The 10,596-nt window shown below is 43.6% G+C and overlaps 1 protein-coding gene across 4 annotated transcripts in view; it reads left to right on the top strand.

The window, feature by feature from the left end:
- pacsin3 (protein kinase C and casein kinase substrate in neurons 3) overlaps positions 1–10,596 on the top strand; it is a 46,283-nt gene continuing 35,687 nt past the window's right edge. For 2 of the 4 annotated variants that reach the window (XM_083759508.1, XM_083759505.1), the window contains exons 1-2: positions 1–545; positions 6,388–6,451. The gene's annotated coding sequence lies outside the window, so the exon portion shown is untranslated. Of the gene's footprint in view, positions 546–6,387; positions 6,452–8,496; positions 8,554–10,596 lie in introns of those variants that run through there. The other 2 variants (XM_083759506.1, XM_083759507.1) reach the window with 2 other exon arrangements.

The raw sequence follows: 10,596 nt of genomic DNA, 5'->3' as shown, positions 1-10,596 counted from the left end.
TCCCTAGAACGACGCCAGACAGTATCGGTGGTGGTGGGCAGCTTTATTTACCTGCCAAACAACCCATTTGTTTCACACGAGAAGCGGAATGTTTTTTCCCCCCCCATTTAATAATACATTTTAATTCGTTTTTTATATGATAAATCACCGACTCATTGGACGGCCTATAGTTCTTCTGAGAGAGTTTTGGGGATTTGTTTTTGGATCATTTCATTGTAATGGCTAGGAGGGAGTGTACACACACACATACACGGGCCCACGGTTGACTTGGAAATACACTTTTGGATGCGAAACAACGTCTTGCGTTGCGTTGTTTATCGTGTGCAGCGCCAGCAATCAAACTATAGTATACACAAGACTATACAGCACCAAACCGGGGGGAGAACGAAGAAGACAACTGACTCAACATCGAACTATAAACCGCTATTCCGCTGGAGGAAAAAGGAGTGTCGCATCAGATCACACAGACAGACACTGATCTGACTGACTGTGGTCTGCTCCTTCTGGTCGGAGGAGCAGAGAGAGACACGGAGGAGTCGCAACAGGTAGAGAAGCACAGGCTTTATGTAGCCATGGTTGGTTCACGCTCGCGTCATGGCGGAACTTCACCCTGTTGTACGCACCCTTCTACTAAACGTTAAACGTCTACATATAAACCTTCAGATTTCAAATATAAAGTGCTCGCCCACCGGGGCCACGGATCTTACAATTTTTTGCTCGGGTGGGTATTTGCGCCCGTGCATTCCATATTGTTTAATTAAAAACTCATTTTAATCCCATACGTGGCCATTTTCCTCAAAACGTTATAATGTATCAGAGTGCAATACACCTCCCAATCGATAGGGTCGCGTAGTTGAAAGCTGAAGAAACTGTCCCGGCGACCGGATTAAAATGCTTTTTATTCAACAATACGGAATGCACGGGTGCTAATACCCACCCGAGCAGAATTCTAGCATCCGTGGCCCGGTGGTGAGCACTTTATATTTGAAATCTAAACGTTTATGTAGACGTTAACGTTGTAAATGTACCAAGGTGCGCAAAACAGGGTGAAGTTGCGTCATGACTCATGATTGTGTTTTAGTTGCTGCTGGGCGATGACACTGCGGGCTGTATTTTGCGTGTCTTAAGTACCAGGTCTTATTCCCTAACTTGAGTAAACTAAAGACCTGGAGGCGTGATCACGCCTCCAGGTCTTTAGTTTACTCAAGTTAGGGAATAAGACCTGGTACTTAAGACACGCAAAATACAGCCCTGCATCTCTTATTATATACAGCGATACAACACTGTAGCTGGCTGAATGTACGCAGGCATTGTAATGTTTTGTAGGGTATGTATGATGCTGATGCAAATATTTGTACATGTCAACCTGGGCTGGCTGTCAGTGACAATATTCTAACTATCATAATTTGTGTTTGAGCTCAAGCGGTGTAGCCCTTGGGGCCAGGGCGTTGACAGGCGCGCGCATTCATTGGTACCTGAAACCACACTTTTCATAGGATTTTCATAGTGACATGAAATATCAATTTCGTCAGTTGTGTCCTGACTCCTGCTTCTAGTGTTGCTAATCAAGCTATTTGCTTTAGAATCACAATTATATGGTAATTTCAATTATTTGTTAACACTATTCTTATTAGACATTTACAAGTACAACTAAAACAATTTTGGCTCTGATTGACCATTGCAGGCTATTTACATCTACAGTAGTAGTATGTACATGGAGGAAAAAACTAAATAACGTTGCCTACTTTACCCAATATGTGCTCTTAATATGATTGATTAAACTACTGCAAAATTAGTGATCCTGCCTTCAGTTCAGCCATGCCTACACGTGTGTTTGTGTGTGTGTGTGTGTGTGTGTGTTGCACAGAAAAGGTAGGGCAGGGGTTAGCCCTCCAAGCAGAACCCAATGCTACTGAAGTTTCTGACATTTGTTCGACCCAGTGCATTGGGTCCTGTTGCATCACTACCATGCCACCTGGTACGCGGACATTCATAAAACATAAACAACATGTTTAGCGCCTGTCTGCGCTCTTTGACGACATTTTTTCGTGTGAGCGTTTCTGAATATGTGAAGTATAAGTACCCATACATGCCCCTGCGAATATCTCCTGTGGCGCGGAAGCCGTATTTTTTATCTTTGTTTGACCGATTTGGTCGCTTTGATTCTTCTCTTCCTTCCTTGTTTATTGACACCTCATTCAGGGCTGCCATATTTCAGATGTCAAGAGTGAGACTCTAGTGTCTTAATGTGTTCGACGCCGTCCAAAGGGCGGCGGCGAAAAAAATTGGCTTTTTTAATGTCGATTTGGCCCGTTTTAACGTTGATATTTAACCTTAACACAGTCAGGGACCCTGCTGATTTTTGGTCCACTGTTTACCCTCCTGCATATATCAGCGCTGCATGCAGACCGGCTATTTCAGAGAAAATTGTTATTTATCATTATAATGCGTGTGAAATGGCATGTGTGGCGTGGTGCGTGGTAAAGGGTTAAATTGCGTGACTGTCACACTCAAAGGGTGAGACATGGCAGCTCTGCCTCATTGTACCGCCTATCTGGCTAGCTAGTGGCGCTATAGCTATGACAGAGCAGATCAGAGGCAGGGACGTAGCCGCACAAGCCAACCGCACACCGGGAGGCGGTACAATAAACGGTAAACAAACAAGAAGAAATAAAGCGACCAAATCGGTCAAACAAAGATTAAAAATACTTAACGGCTTCCGCGCCACAGGAGATATTCGCAGCGGGATGTATAGGTACTTAAAGTTCCCGAATTCAGAATAACTCAAGCAAAAAAAGGCTGTCACACGCCGCAGATAGGATCTTAGAGAGCATGTTTACTTCCGCGTTCCGGAATTCCCATACGAATATATAGTCATGACCAGGGACCCAACATAAAACTCATCAAAATTTCAGAAAAGCTTTATGTAGGGTCCCGAAAGGGGCTAGGCAGGGGTGTGTGTAAGAGAACAAGTGGCAAGCAGTAGGTTGGGTATGAAGACTAATCTATATGTCAATAATAGTACTCGTCGATACAGCCAGCAAACAGATTGTACCTAAGTCAAGTCCCAACCAGTGTCACCGTCAGTCTGTTCTATCTAAAGGCTGGCGAGGGACTCACTCAGCAGCATGTGGTTTACACATTGGAGTTTCTGGTTGTGGGAGTTACAGCAAGGCTGAGTTGTCCCCTCTGTTTGACTCTCCATCTGCAACCCTCTCCTCTGTTATTACCAGTTAGATATGGTCCGAGCGAGGCTTTATGTATATAGACTTGTTTTTTTCCCCCTCCATTTCACTCTCACTTAAAATAAGACTGGGTTACTTTCTTTTCTCCAGTATTGTGAAATTACAATATAACCTGAGTTGAGGCTCAGTTTTTACCCCCTTTTTCAGTTGATTTGAAAGGACAGTGGCTGAGGAACAGGACTGTCTTTGTCCCGGTGTGCCAGCAGGTTGCTACTCTATAGCTCAGTGCCAGCTCTACTAGCATTCAGAGAGCAGTGCTGCTGCAGAGATCTGACATGGAAGACAGCTGACCTCACTGTCAACTCTGAAGCCTCATTTATACTATTATATTGAATGTATAGCATGCAGTAAATAGCAGATCTACAAGAATGTGACGCATGGCGAGCTTGCAGATGATCTGCCATTTACCGAGCTCGACACCGCCACGCAATTATGTAATATGAAATGTATACTTTTATGAAGCAATAGTTTAACTGCTACTTTGGAGTTTAGCCTTGGGGACAGCATGCGTTTTGTTTTAAAAACAAATGGTGAGTTTAGTAGTTTTGAACAGAACTGACTGGTCAGGTCAACATTGCCCCGGCTTTACAGCATGGCTCAAAATCGAATATCATATCTGATTGCTTTGCTGTGCCCAAAAAATAAAATAAAATAAAGGACCACTTTTCAACATCTCTTCATATAATTGGTCCTCACTAATGTTAATGATAAAATACCACCATTCTTTTCCTACTCTGTCTATGTCTCATAGGAGGGCTGTGGGCAGTTCAGAAGCCCGTCCACCAGTGACATCGTTAGGCAGATTTATTTTTAAACGAGATTTAAAAATATATACTGTATATTTAGAGAACAATTGCTTCTATTTTTGCATTGCAACTTTTCAGGAATAGCCTGCGGTTTCTATTAGCTTGGATTCCCCATCGATGATGTCACTGGTGGGCGTGTTTTTTAACTGCCCACAGTCCTCCTATGAGACACAGACAATAGAATAAAATGATGCTTTTATCATGATCATTAGTGAGGACCAATTATATGGTTGACAGTTTGAAAAGTGGTGAAGTGGTCCTTAAGTAGTAGTAGCGTTGATGAGGTTATCGAGTTGTCATCGGAGGAGTTGGAAGAGGAGGACAACAACAACGTTACGCACAGGTATACGCATTGCGTACTGTTCTGGTGATGGGCCAGTGCAGTGGGCCACCATAACTTGTTATACTGTGTTTTATACAGTATCTAATGTTATACTGTAGTTTTATCAGTTTGGCCGGTGTGCCAACTGAACTGCAAATGCCTACTGCAGTGTGTTCTTACGGCTGGCGGGTCCCTGTGGAAACTGCTGCTGAAAATGTTAGTGATTGATTGAATGATTGATTGATTGATTGGAAAATGTATTGAAATTTCTGAAAGTACAGGTCAATGTAAAATCTGATTGCTACGAGGATGAAACCAGAAAAAGCACTAAGACTTGTTTACATTGGGTCCTTCATTTTCAATTAATCAGAACATCTATATGCCTACTTCTGACGGGCGGGCGGGTCACTGGCTGCGTTGGTTGTGTTAAAAAGGTCAAAAAGAGAATAATAATAAAAAAAACAAATTCCACATGCACGCAAGCTCCAGCACACCTGATCAACCCCTAGCTCTGGTCCATAGCCTTCTACCGCTTCTACGATTCTGCCCTGCGCAGTAAGGCTATGGGACTTTCCCTCAAATCGAAATCAGACCAGCCTCTCCTCTTTGGCGTAAATAAAAATAAAGTTTTTGCTACTCATCAAAACAAAGGCGGGTTGTGTCATTAGAAAGCCTACTTTCCTTAGTGGACGCACTCTGAGCCCCCCACCACACGTATAAACGGTACTTTTTGCCAGTTTTTGGCCAGAAAGGGATTTGTTTTCACCGGAGGAAAAATATTCTCTATGAGGCAGTTCTCTGGGCAATATCAGTAGAGGGCGCAGCGGAGTAACTAAAAATATTTTCTTTCCGTTGGAAACAAAATCCCCTTTTGGCCAAAAAGTACAGTTTATACGTGTGGTGGGGGGCTCAGAGTGCGTCCACTAAGGAAAGTAGGCTTTCTAATGACACAACTCGCCTTTGTTTTGGTGAGTAGCAAAAACGTTATTTATATTTACGCCAAAGAGTAGAGGCTGGTCTGCATTCATGCGAGCGGCGGAAGTTGAGAGTAACATAGCTCTAATGCACGCATTAGAGCTATGGACCAGAGCTAATCACCAGAGTTCTGACATCACAATGCTGCGCGCCCTCACCCTTTATTAGCCAATTGATCACACCTGATCACCCCCCAACGGGTACTGTTCTAGTATGCTAAATGTAATTCTAAATACATGGATCAATGAAATATTCGAGTTAGAGACTGAGATCTTGTTACATCGCTTGTACAGGTATATCGTTTAGACTGACGCTGATGTTCTGGTCTGGGTTTACCTGGGATCCTTGTTTCTTGAGGCACTACACTTTCTGCTATCTATGTGTGTGATTACTTTCCTTATAGTAAGTCACTCTGGACAGGAGTGTCTGCTATATGCCTGAATCGTAATTGTAATTGTAGAAATCATGTCTAATTAGACCTTAGACCAGGAAGTGTTCATTTCAGACCTTTAACTCTTCGGTGCAGTGACTCATCGTCGTCTTATCCCTCTTCCGTCGGACTAGTTTCCCTGCAAGGTAATTTTAGAGGTGTGAGGTAACACGTATGACCTCCTCACATGGGGGGGGGGGGGGGGGGTGCTGGTTTACTGCCCCCCCCCCCCCCCCCCCCCCCCACTCATTAGACCCTCACGACAGGCCTCATGTGTGGCATTTCGATGTGATGTCCAGAATGTGCCACCTAGCTACTCTGGGCCCTATAACAAGGCAAGCGGTCCGAGCCTGCCTGGAGGCTTTGGAACAGAGGAGCACTGTCTGTGAGGGAGCATCATCAGTCTGCCTGTGCTTTGAGCTTCAGGGGGAACTAACCATATGTGGCTTGGCTAATAACCTCTCTCTAACAACTCTCCTTCTGTTTATCTCTCTCTCTCTCTCTCTCTCTCTCTCTCTCGCTGTCTCACTCTTTCCTCCCTACATTCATCCATTACCTCCTTGTCTCTTTCCTGATCTCTCTCTATCTATCTCTCTCTATCTTGCTCAGGCCGTAGGAGACACGCCCTGTCTTCCATTTGGACATCTGTCCAAGTGTTTTCATCTCTGATAAGGTAAGTCTCATATACTGCCACTTTGGGCTCTAGCTTTAAACATGGGTATATCTCTTTGGGACTGGGTTGCATCTGAATAAGATTTGGAATGCCAAGTCTGTTTCTGCTCTTAATAATGTGTAGTTTGTGTAGTTTCTTTTACCCTATGTCCATACTCTTTAACATTACATGTAAACATCCTTGCTGGATTCACCATTTAATGTGTGACAGACAGACTTCGTTTCTGTATTTTATGCCAGGGGATTTAGTCTACAGCAGGGGTTCCCAACCTTTCTATTACCACGGACCGGCTGACAGTTCATAAAATGTTTGCAGATCGGCATGATTGTGTGTGAGTGTGTGTGTGTGTGTGTGTGTGTGTGTGTGTGTGTGGGTGGGGGGGGGGGGGGTCGCGGTCACACATCATCATACCAAAACACAGAAGACAGTTGACTGGCCTCAAGTAGCCTACCTGCTTCTATATTATTATTATTCTATCACAACATGATGTTCAGAAATTAATTTGGCACGTGCAAAAATATAGTTAAACATGCAGAGTGACACATTACTTTACCTGGGTTACATCATCTTCTGATACTTGAATATTTTGACATGAAATAATACCAGCACCAGTCCGTGTACCAGTGGTTGGGAACCTCTGGTCTACAGGATCACCTGCATACCTGCTTAGTATACTTATTCGGCGTAACGGACCGATCCAGCCTTTAGATCTGAGCATATTGAGATTCTCTCGAGATTGATTGAGAGAACAGATTCTCCCACCCCTACCTACAGTATTCAATGAAAGTTGCTCACCTACATACTGCCCCCAAGGAAGCTCTGAGAAGGAAGTGAAGTGATCACGTGACTGGGCTGCGCCATGACACTTTCATGGGAGCCAAACTACCCGGAATTTTGGCAGAATGCGTTGGAGTCAATGAGAGCTCAGTGACCAGCTCATGAACAAACATTATTTATGAACAATTGAGACCTTTTGTAAAGTAACCACTTCTGGAAAATAACAGAAGACATGTAACACATTATTGTCTGCTGTGTCGTTTTTCGATGTGTACACCGTGTAATTTTTATAGAGGTATGGTATCTCTATAAAAATGGAGAAGCCATAAAGTACAAAGTACATTTCTGAACGCACCAAGTATCGCGAGACTTCCCACCGTTTCCTGTCTGGCAGCCAAATATCGCGATACTTCGGAGCCAGAAACGATACCTGCTGCTGTTTAGATCCTCAGATAAAATTATATACTGTGCACTCTGTGCACATCGAAAAGTAAGTGATTAGAAAACAACCTGTGATATGTCTTCTGTTATTTTCCAGAAGTGATTACTTTACAAAAGGTCTCATTTGTTCATGAATAATGTTTATGAGCTGGTCCAGCCGGCTCCATTCACTGCCATGTATTCATTGCACTTCCTGTGTGAGTTTGGCTCCCATGAAAGTGTCCATGAAAGTTTCATGGCACAGCCCAGTCACGTGACCACTTCCCTTCCTTCTCAGAGCTTCCTTGACTGCCCCCCGGAAGTACAGTACACTCTCCTCCCGGACAAAGCGGGAAGCTTCACCCCCTTGCAACCAATGGATGGAAGTGAAAGGGAAGCTGATACTTCTGATGCGGTTGTGTGTCCATGCATGCACCAATATACAGCACTGCCTTGAACTCAAGAACGTGTAGCGTGTTGGTTACGTTAGATTTTAATATTTGGACTCCCTCAACGACTCTCTGCCAATTGTCCTCCAAGTTAGGAAATTGACCTAGAATATTCTAGGTGTAAATCTTCATTGGCCTTACGATGTGACTTAATTACCTGTTAGTCATTTGATTTGATACTATGATGCATCTCAGTTTTTAATATTTTTCTATATTATTGCTAATGGCTACCTTTTTATCAGTAAATGCAAGCTGTTGCCTGCTATTTCACACATTGCCCTGTTCAGTGTTTGACCTTTTTGTCTTCTTTATACAATGACTACTGGCCACATAGCTAGTCCAGATGAGCCAAAATGTTTTGTCATTTCAGCTGCCAGTGGCAGGACAGTATCGTTTCTATAACACAAAACGTTGTGCTTCCGTGAGAGAGTAGCCTTGATGGTTGCTGTGATGGAGGTTAGGGCCATATTTCTTTCAATCCTCTTCAGCATGTGGTGTGTTCTAATAAAGTCTCATTGAGGACACTGGTGCCAGAAGAGCATTAAGACTCAAGTACTGTTTCCATGCTGTTATCCAAGCATTAGATTGTGATGGGTTTTGGTATGGAAAAAGCTTGTGAATGGGTTGTGGACATTTCCCAAGCTATTGCATCCTAAAAAAAAAAGAAGTTCCAGTACTGATGCAGGGTATATTAACCAGTGGGTTTCTGTCAAGGACCTCCACTTCTAACAGAGAGGGTATGAACTATGAACCTATGTGCTAGTGGCAGTACAACCTAGTGAGCTAGAAGCTAGCTACAGCATAGGCTGCCACCTATAGCTGCAGCAACACTGTTGGAGAACATTAATCAGATTAATGAGCATGAGTTTCCAGCAGAGCTTATGAGGTCTGAACCTGCCTCTTTATCTGTGTCTCTCCTCCCTCCTCTTCCTTGGCTCCTCCCCTGACCCACTTCTGCATTTAACCCACAGCTTCTAGAATCTCCCCCTGTTGCTGTATTGTGCTCCAGCCCCTGAATCGCTAGCCACGCCAATTACAAATAATATGTTTGTGAAACAAAATGAAAATCGGTGTCAGGCTAGTCTGTGTCCCCATCCCTCTTTTACTGTCTTTCCAGGTACACCGTTTCCCAAACAGTGGGTCGGGACCCATTTGTAGGTCACGGACCAATTTTTATGGGCCACGACTTGAGTACAAACTTTCTTTCCCTACATTTAGAAAAAAGTAAAAATAATGTTTAAATATATATTTTTAAAGAATGTCATGAATTTTTAAAAACAAAACACATCCAAGAAATTACATAAATATAGATATATATTTTTTAGAAGTAGTTAATCTGCAGTACAAGCTTGTAATGCTGTGCAAACCGGCGCGTCGTGCGCTTGGGGATCTGCTATTTTCACTAGTTTGGCTCCCGGGCAAACGTCTAATCTCTCTTTTGGGACTCTGTCTGAGTCTGTTATTCGTTTGTCCATATCGGAAAAACCTCAAAATAAATGGAACAACTGCTCTAGTAGATTCAAGATCATGTTGAATCAGTCTGAGGAACTGTCAGCACATATACAATGTTATTGGTCAGTGTTCTGATCAGTTTCCTTTGGCTGGTTAGTGGATTTTTGTAAAAGTATATTTCACAGCCCGTCAACAACTGTTTTTTGTTTGTGTGTAAAACTGTAAGTGCAATGCAAACCAGCACCACATGCTTTAGCTGTGGCCAAGGAACCACATTAGAAGGTGTGTGTGTGTGAGACTTAATGGTTTGTGAATGTAGTGCCATGTGCTATCCAGCCTTATACCTCCACAGTTCCCTGCAGGTCCATAAAGATCCTTTCCCTTGCTAGACGAAAGACATGACTGTGAAAAGATGGCAAGTACTACCAGACCACTTTCTTTAACCCAATCCCACCCGTGTTCATCCTCTCTTTTGCCTCCTGTCCTCCTGCTCTCTCTCTCCGTTCCGTTCGATTAGTTCGTTGTGATATAGTTTCTCTGTGACATTCCTTCCCTCCCTCCTTTAGCCTTTTCAGTAGCGCTGTTGTGTTCTGTCAATCAGGCTTGACAGCTAACTGGCCTCCGGCGAGCTGTTCTGTCTCACCTCCTGGCCACAGAGAGGGCCTACTTCTCTTCCCTATGGCATTCAGGTCATAGAGGGTATGCACATGCATAAAGTGAGTGGCAAAGTGAATTTAACGCCATTTAACCTTTCTGTTTGAAATGGATGTACATGGGCTGTCGAGGCCAGAAAGTAGTTTTTTGCCACTAAGTAGGCGTTCTTGCATAACTTCCGGGTATGATGCTGATGTTACGCACATACCCTCTAAACCATGGTAACAGTATGCTATGTGGTTTTAATTTTTATTAAACTAGACCGGTGCCTGGCTGTACAGCACAGTGTTGGTAACGATGGAAGTTGGAGATCCATGCTCCACCCAGCTATGCAATACCCGTTGTACCCGTGTGAGAGTACCCGTTCCACCCAGATTTCTGTATCTGTCTCTC

The sequence above is a fragment of the Protomyctophum parallelum genome, assembly GCF_964188405.1.
Source record: "Protomyctophum parallelum genome assembly, chromosome: 2".
NCBI lineage: Eukaryota > Metazoa > Chordata > Actinopteri > Myctophiformes > Myctophidae > Protomyctophum > Protomyctophum parallelum.
The sequence above is the reverse complement of the archived record's forward strand: the minus strand, read 5'-3'. Positions and strand labels throughout refer to the sequence as shown.